This window comes from Notolepis coatsorum, assembly GCF_963971535.1.
Source record: "Notolepis coatsorum genome assembly, chromosome: 17".
NCBI classification, from domain to species: domain Eukaryota; kingdom Metazoa; phylum Chordata; class Actinopteri; order Aulopiformes; family Paralepididae; genus Notolepis; species Notolepis coatsorum.
The window spans coordinates 64282492-64291804 of NC_140181.1; the positions used below are offsets into that span (position 1 = coordinate 64282492).

Sequence of the window (9313 nt, forward strand, 5' to 3'; positions counted from 1 at the left end):
TGTGTGAATGGGTGGCAGCCTGGCCCGGCTGTGTTGTTAAACTGAATGTGACTGGTGGTATGGCCAGGTCGTGAACCCTCATCTCCTTAACAAAAACATTCACGCTGCATAGGACAAAAACACACAGCCACTTCTGTTGGAGAGCAGGAGGAGTGGGAGGAGGAGGAGGACTGCTCAAGGCTAAGGGCTGCTGCTCTGCCTGGCAGGCTACCTTGCACACATAGCCAGGGGTTAGAGTTATTATTACAATTACCATAACGGTCTCGATACCTTTCAAATTTGGCTTTGAGTCAAACGTAAAAACAGGTGTTTGAACAATATTTCAATATTATTTGGTAATAGCCTACAACACAATGGTTCTTTGGCTGGGCAGGCCAGTCACATAAACACAACAATACAAACACCCACCCACACACACTTAGCTAACTGACCATACAGGAGATCAAAGTTAAAGGAAGTGAAGGTGGTTGTTTGTAACAGGCTGAAGAAGGGGTGAAGGTGGTTGTTTGTAACAGGCTGAAGGGGTGAAGGTGGTTGTTTGTAACAGGCTGAAGGGGTGAAGGTGGTTGTTTGTAACAGGCTGAAGGGGTGAAGGTGGTTGTTTGTAACAGGCTGAAGAAGGGGTGAAGGTGGTTGTTTGTAACAGGCTGAAGAAGGGGTGAAGGTGGTTGTTTGTAACAGGCTGAAGGGGTGAAGGTGATTGTAACAGGCTGAAGGGGTGAAGGTGGTTGTTTGTAACAGGCTGAAGAAGGGGTGAAGGTGGTTGTTTGTAACAGGCTGAAGAAGGGGTGAAGGTGGTTGTTTGTAACAGGCTGAAGAAGGGGTGAAGGTGGTTGTTTGTAACAGGCTGAAGGGGTGAAGGTGGTTGTTTGTAACAGGCTGAAGAAGGGGTGAAGGTGGTTGTTTGTAACAGGCTGAAGGGGTGAAGGTGATTGTAACAGGCTGAAGGGGTGAAGGAAGGTGATTGTAACAGGCTGAAGGGGTGAAGGTGGTTGTTTGTAACAGGCTGAAGGGGTGAAGGTGATTGTAACATGCTGAAGGGGTGAAGGTGGTTGTTTGTAACAGGCTGAAGGGGTGAAGGAAGGTGATTGTAACAGGCTGAAGGGGTGAAGGTGGTTGTTTGTAACAGGCTGAAGGGGTGAAGGTGATTGTAACAGGCTGAAGGGGTGAAGGTGGTTGTTTGTAACAGGCTGAAGGGGTGAAGGTGATTGTAACATGCTGAAGGGGTGAAGGTGGTTGTTTGTAACAGGCTGAAGGGGTGAAGGAAGGTGATTGTAACAGGCTGAAGGGGTGAAGGTGGTTGTTTGTAACAGGCTGAAGGGGTGAAGGTGATTGTAACAGGCTGAAGGGGTGAAGGTGGTTGTTTGTAACAGGCTGAAGGGGTGAAGGTGGTTGTAACAGGCTGAAGGTGTGTTTCGGTCTGGGCTGAGTGGAACAGGCTGCCCTTTACCCAACACTGCCTGCCATGAATGACTGGGCAACATCTCGAGCGTAGCACGCATGCTAACATCAACACAGCCATGGGGAGAGAGACTGCTCAGCTAACATCACCAACAGCCTCTCTCTGTCAGCCTCCACTCACGTGTAGTGATCTTTTTAATTATATATATATATTTTTTTAACTCATTCAGCGCCAGAGATTGGTCCCGTTCTAGCTATGCCACGCTTTAAAGATAGGAGTGCGTCACCTTGTCTGTAGAGCTATATCTATATTCTATATTATATAGGGCTGTCTTAAATAATTCAAAGCTTCGTTCGATGGGCATGGGATTCGAATATGAAAATAAAATTCGAAAAAAACTCTGCCTCTCTTTGTTAACTACAACAAGCAATGCCATTTGTTATTTAAGATGAGGTCGGACTCGGCACTGACAGATTTGTGTTCATTGTGCTGCTTTTATAAAGCCTCAAATGACAACTTACAATATTTCATGAAAGCAAAGTGTTTTGTTTGTCTAAGATTTAAAAAGGTTTAAACTTTACAGCACTGACAAAGTTGAAGAAAGTGCTGTACAAGTCCCACAACATTTATTTTTAAATAAATTTTTTTTTCTCGAATCTCAGCCCCGAAGCTTCGAATTCCAAAAAAAAATCGAAGCTCAGCCCTAATATTATAGCTATGGAGACAATACTATAGTCATTTGACAGTGACTTTCTTCCATCGAACATGCAAAAAAGAGAAAAATGTTCATGCATACGTTTGTGCATTATCCTGTGGTGAATATAAGTATAGTTTAGGAGTGATCCGGGATAATTCCTGAAAAGCGAGTTATAGGGCGCTACGTGTATTCTACTATAAGCGTTGGCGTGTCTTGCCTGGACACGCTTCTATTTCCAAATCAAATGTATATAATAGGTATTATGTTTCATCATGAATGCATGAAAGGGGGGAGGGGGGTCGTTTTTTTATGTTTTGATGGCCAGTAACGGCATTCGTGTTGAACACTACTGTAACTGAGGGGTACAATTCCCTGACTGTATTGAGAGTATGGTATATTAAACCACTACTTAGTTATGTACTTTAATTACTGGCCATACAGTACATGAATATATATGGTGAACACCCACACAAGAATACGGCAATGACACATAAAGTTCTATTTGGAGGGTATTTATTATTATCAGAGCAAGCAACGTTAGGTTACAGATTGAGAATTATACTCGCGCTTGTAAGGCGAAGAACACACGTAAAGTAGGTCAAGAGCGTAAGTCAATGAGAATAGTAAGATGGGTCTAAACTGACGCCACCTGTGGCATAGCAATTACATAAGGCACACTAGTACCAGCTGGAGACACTGGGGGGTTTCCTCCGGGTGTAAGGCCGGCAGGGTAGAGGAATGTTCGGGTGCAAAGTCTGGGTCAACGCGGAATAACGAGGCTCCAGATACAGGAGCCAGTGCAGTACTCCCTTGATCGGTAGACAAAGCAACAGCTATAATCCAGTATGCTCGACAGCATGGATGAAAGCTAGCCAGCCTCTTCCTAGAGGCGGGCTCGAGTGATGCTCCTCACGGGGGGTAGATCCCACACGATAGTGGGGTAGACGGTTCTCTGCTCCAGCAGTCACGGTACCAAAGCAATATAATCCAACCAGAAAAGGTTCTGCAGTCGCCGGTGTAGGTTCTCCGGTGTACATATCCAACGGTTCTCGTCTAGGACTCCTCGGGTGGGGGCACGAGTTTAGGCCGCCCAGCCTGGATAAGTGCACTAGCTATATACACAACGAACCGGTGGTAATGCTGGTCACTGAAGAACGGTAGCCGCACGATACACTATAAATGATAGACTATTACTTCACATTAGAATAAGTCGAACTCAACGGTACTGCGTTAAACTCTGACACTTTAGCAATCTATTCGCACGCGGTTCTCAAGGCTCTATTCAGAGGCAAAGTTGCCCCACTTCACAGCACGTTGTCTCGTGGTGAAGGCTTTACTAGTAATGAACGAATTGCTGCTGTTTCCACCTGCGCCGTATTTATACGTAAGGTGAATTATCTAGTGCCAACCTCAGTTCTGTCTCGTATTACTGCGCAAACCTGGACATGTTGAGACATGCCTTGGCGTTGCCTTTGAACTTGCCGTTGGGGGTATGGTCGTTGGCGCCTAGGGGTCGCTGTCCAATAGGAGAGCGAATATTATGGTCTGGTTTGTACCCAGGTAAAGGGATATTCCGTGTATATATACAAATAATATACAAGGGATATCAAATGATATACAAATATTATACAAGGGATCTCAAACAATAAATATATATATTCAGTTTAATCTGACCCTTTGTAACAACTACAGACGCTGGATGGATATGAAAACATTGTTGGATCAAGCTGAAATTTATGTCCGATAGTCCTTACCTTTGGTCAGGGTTTCCCAAAAAGAATATTCCAATTGTCTGATCGCGATTTACAGTATTGGTGTCCATCTGGTTTCCGGACATAATTTGGCACAACTTATGGATCGAGTGTGCCAGATGCGTTTCGAAGTGGTCGGATGAAGCAAGTTACTCGGCTCCGTCTAAATTTAGCGCCCAGAGGGATTTAAACGTAACACACGGTGTGGAACAGGGTTTACTGCACTCTCGATACTGCCACCTAGCCGGATCTGGCCGGTACTGCACCCTCTGGGTCCCAGTATGCCTTTTAACGGCAACATACAGGTCCGTAACATTGAATAGAATATTAAAAAAGAAAAAAGAAAAACTGACCAAATAACGGGTTTACTCGTTGTTGCCGCTCAACCGTTGGCGGCCAATAACGAGTAAACTCGTTGTTGGCGCAGGAAGTGTTAACACTATGGTCGCCAAAACCGCCGTACCACGTCTTTCCTCGCCATGCTCATTCTACCAAAGACGCTGTACCACGTCTTTGATATCAATATTTCAAAAATCTGTGATCGAAATCATATTTCTCCCCCGGACACTTGAGATATACTGTTGATCCCCTCTCAACTCTCCAACGGTTCAAGAGCGCCATCTGGTGGCCGATCGGCGGATCGCCCAAACAGGAAGTGATGCGCCGGAAGTGGTGCTCGCCCATATTTCGTCCGGGCACTCGCTATCGTTAGCGGGACTCCATCTTGATACACTGGACATCGATCGGTTGCAAATAACTCGATAAACAACATGATTTGGACGTATATACTATTATACAACCTGGAAATGGATCGCATATTTCTACATCCCATAATAGGAAAATGTCTGTTCCACGCTCATCGCCCAACGCTATGAGGAAGCTACGGTAAGATTCAACGTTATTTTTTAACGTGTTCGATACTAACTGCTCTAATGATCATATCACCCACACTAGATGAATCATATAACGTTGGCCACGGAATTATAAACGACCCCCCCCCCCCCCCCATCCGGTCAACATCAGATGATCAGTAGTAACTTCTAGAAGCACGTCCATTTGAAATTTCTTATCTCGCGCAGATTCCTATCAAACTGTATTTCATCATCAATATAATGCATTTGGGGCTATAAATCACGTTCTGGAGAAAGCTGCAGAAAACGATAAAAACATACTTATACTTTAGACCGTATTTTAGTATGAATATGTGAATGAAAAAGTATAACGTTGCTACACCCTGAACAATAGATATAGGACGTTGAATGGGCCATAGTAATGTCAATTTAGCAATACAATTAAAAAAGTTATAGCCCTGCAAATAAGGGGAACTTCTCCATATTAAATAGGGCTGGCGGAGGATGGTAAATTATTAGTGCTGTCAGGCGATTAAAACAATTAATCTAATTAATTACAGGATTTGTAATTAATTAATCTAATTAATCGCATTTTAATCACATAACCATTTTAGGCCTGATATTCTATATTCTATAATCATATTTCAAATGGCATGTGTCCGGATGGCAGAATTCAGTACTCTATCTACAAAACCTTCTGTTTAATCATCTTCCATTTATTCATTTGCTTAGATTTTTCAGGTCTGGTAAATTTTTGCATGGTGTTATTCACAGTCAAAGATAAAAAAAAAAAATGTAATTGTTATTCTCATTTGGTTCATTACAATTTACTCAAGCCTAGTAACACAGTATTTCTGACACTGGGAATACATTCCCTGAGATCCATAGATGTCCCTAGAATCAGATACCAAGAACATGCAAATGGACATATTAAAAACAAGTCTGTAAATGTGTATTCTACGTTCTTATGGAATGAATGAGATAAAAAAATATTTCAAAAAAGAAAAAGTATTTTTTAGTTTTTTTTGTAATTAATTTTGAGTTAATTTTCATAACGCGATAATTTGCTGTGTAATTAATTAATCTAATTAACGCAATAAACTGACAGCCCTATAAATTATGAATTTAAGCCTGGCGATCAAAGTGTTAAAGGGGACAAGCATGGCAAACAAATAAAATAACAATTACAAGATCCAAGTTTTATTCGTCACATAGAAAAGTGCAATGCAGTGAAATGCTTCTTCTGTGCGAACCCCCTTGACTTGGGCATTGAAAAAAGAAAAAAGGAAAAGGTGAAACATGTGAATAATAATAATAATAATAATAATAATAATAATAATAATAATAATAATAATAATAATAATAATAATAATAATAATAATAATAATAATAATAATAATAATAAAGAAACAAACAGAAAATGCCTGATAAAAACTCCTCGACTCCTTAGCAAAACTCAATGGGGAAAAAACTAAACTCACAGATAGAATAAAACAGAATCTAAAAACAATATCAAAGATTGCATCCGATGCACTGTGCATGTGTGTGTACAGCAGTCACTAATTAAATGGTTATTGAAGGGCATTAGCATTCAGAGGCTACACGGACGGTGTTAGGGACCTGGGCTCAGGCACTAAGCTGGACCATCCCTAACAAAAGACGTGCGGTGATGCTTTTCTGGGCGGCAGGAACGGGCATCATCTGTTATTTATTTGTTTGTGTCAACAGAGACATCGATCTGCCCGTGGTTTATCTGCCTGCATGCAGTTGAGGGGAAGCAAAGATATTAAATAGCTTTGACACCCCAGATACCGTTTGTAGAGGGGCTGTGTGTGTGTGCGTGTGTGACACCATGGGCTTTGTCTTTGAAAGGCGATGTGTGCGTGCGTGCGTGTGTGTGTGTAACCCCAGAGTGGGCCTGTTATCTGCTGTAGGCTGAATGAGCTATTCTAAGGGAGATGGTGAGGCGAGGGGGGGGGGGGGGGGTTATCGCCCTTGCTGTTTCTATGAGTGACGCATGTATCCCTGTCATCCCAGCCCTCCTCTCTCTCTTTATTTCTCTCTTTCTCTATCTCTCACTCCCTCCTCCACATCATCCCTGGAAGTCATTTACAAGATAACGTGAATGAAAATCTCCATCACTGCTTTTGTGTGACCTGTGGGGGTGACACAGCATGTGTGGAGAAAGAGAGAGAGAGAGAGAGAGAGAGAGAGAGAGAGAGAGAGAGAGAGGGAGAGAGAGAGAGAGCGGGAAGAGGAGAAGGAGAAGGAGGAGAGGGGGATGGGGGAGGGCAGAGAACAAAAGAGCTTAATCTGAGGGAGATGAGATGACATGTTTCCAAGGAGTCAAATCGGGGGAATTAGAGCTTAGAGTTCCTACACCTCGCCAGGCACATTCATTTAGAGACACCACACACACACACACGCGCACACACACACACAACAATCCATTCACAGGCTCACAGAGAGAGAGGGAGGGAGGGAGATGGAGAGAGGGGGGAAAAAAAGAGACAGGGATCTACTTTAATCATTCACAGACTAGCGAGCCGATCCATTCTTCCAATGTCAAAAGCATGGTTTAAAAGTGCCAAAAAGGCTACTGTACCTCAAGGGTGTAGCGAGACAAAATCTCAAGTTCAAACTAAAAGAAATGTGTTCTTCATACGGAGCCGAGGCAGAGATGTGTGTGTGTGTGGGGGGGGGGGGGGTCTCAGGGTGGCTGGTCCATCCTCTAGGGCTCGTTAAACATTCCAGACATTTTGTGCGTTTTGAAGTGGGGTCTTCTCGCTCTACTGGAGAAGTGGAAAGGGGGGGGGCTTTTTTTTGGCGGTGGTGGTGCTGGGGGGTCTGTGTGGGGGGATGGGCGGTTTTGAAGGCTGAAATGTGCGCTGGCTGGCTGGAGCCTAACCTATAGGAGGTAGAGCTACATAGGCTTTGTATCTAAAACGACAATCGCCTTCTTACGCGGCGCCCACAAGTACCACCATCTCCCTCTCTGCTCGAGCTGTGAGGGGAGAGGAGGCTCAGTGATATTGACCACCACCCAGAGAGAGAGAGAGAAAAGCTCAATACAGAAACACATTCAGCTCATAAGCAGAGCGCGTCCGACCCCGACGCAACACTGAAAACTGATCCTCTGGCGGCCATTGTTTCTCCAATTACATTGTCATTGGTGGGTTAAAAATCCTGAATATTCATGAGGAGAAGAGAGGGGGGTTCCTCTATAACACTGCATGCCTGCCCCCCCCCCCCCCCCCCCCCCCCTCAGCTGTAGCTCATTGTTCAACCAGCCATTCTCCAATGGCTGCCAAGCATGTCTAATCTAAAACACACCTAGCCTCAGTAAAAGACTGCTCTACTCTGTCAAATAAGTTGCTGTTTAATTCGCTGCAGCATGAAGGGGGGGGGGGGGGGGTGTACTCTTAGGTAATGTCGACTTGGGCTTTTATTTTTTCAGAGGCAGCAACGGTGGAAAAAGTAGCACGCCGAACAAAGACGTACACACACTGGTGTTTTGTAAACATGGGCAGGAAAAACTGTGTTATGGCGTGAGCTCAGCTCGACAAGGAGCACGAGCGACTCGTAGGATGCATGGCAGCTTATTAAACACAGCGAAGTGGGGAGTGTGAAGCGTGAGGCAGGACGCACCTGCATTGTTAAAAAGGATGAGAACAGCTCACAGACAGTCTCTACACACACACACACACACACACACACACACGCACAGGGAACAGAGTAGAGTGAAGCTTTAGGAAGCTGCCCCCCTTGAGTTCAGTGATCCTAAAATTAAAGAGCACAAGGAATGCAATAATGGAACCACAGGAGGGAGGAGGAGGTGGATGAGAGGGAGGGGGGGAGAGAGAGAGAGAGAGAATACAGTATTACTGATCCACCGATCCTGTCAGGAGCTCCAGCGGGAGGACCCACACCTGATGACCCGCGGCACCTGTGTCACTTCCTGCAGGCGGTCTCACTGCAGACGGATCGACCTGGAGGGGGCCGGTGCACCGCAACCTGCCGATCTTAACTGCCGCCTCGCTGCCCGGCCGTCATACATTCATCCACCTGACTCCCTCCCTCCCTCCCTCCCTCCCTCCCTCCCTCCCTCCAACACCCCTGTGAAGGAGGGAACTACCTGGCAGCAGATAGCATCAGACCAGACCTACAGCTGACTGGCCTCCTGGGGGAGAACAGAGGCCCTTTGACAGGCGCCCCCCCCTTCCTCCTCTCCGCTAGCCCACGTTTTCTCATTTAGCAGTCGGCAGGTGGTTGGATTTCACTAAAAGCCCTTTTCCCCCCCAGAGTCCCTAGTGTGGGGTTAGAGAGAGAGAGACGGGAGAGAGCAAAGAAGATTTTTTTTTGTTTCCTTCTTTTTCTTTTTATAAATAGATGCGCTAGCGATGGGCCACAGATTCGCGCCGCCGTGTTTCAATATGACACGGCTCAAAAAAGGAGCCGTCCCCTGCGTTAGCATGACCGGGAAAGCCAACAGATCCACGGCTAGCCTTTGTAGCGGGCGGGGATGCGCTATGCTAATCGGGCTACAGCCTGTGGTGTCTGTGCTCCATGGAAAGCCTTGCTGATACACATTGTACTGGCTCCTCAAGCGGAT

At 45.2% G+C, this 9313-nt stretch overlaps 1 protein-coding gene across 4 annotated transcripts in view; it reads right to left on the minus strand.

Moving 5' to 3' along the window:
• Positions 1–9313, minus strand: part of rerea (arginine-glutamic acid dipeptide (RE) repeats a) — a 249906-nt gene that overhangs the window by 112208 nt on the left and 128385 nt on the right. The window lies entirely within an intron of this gene.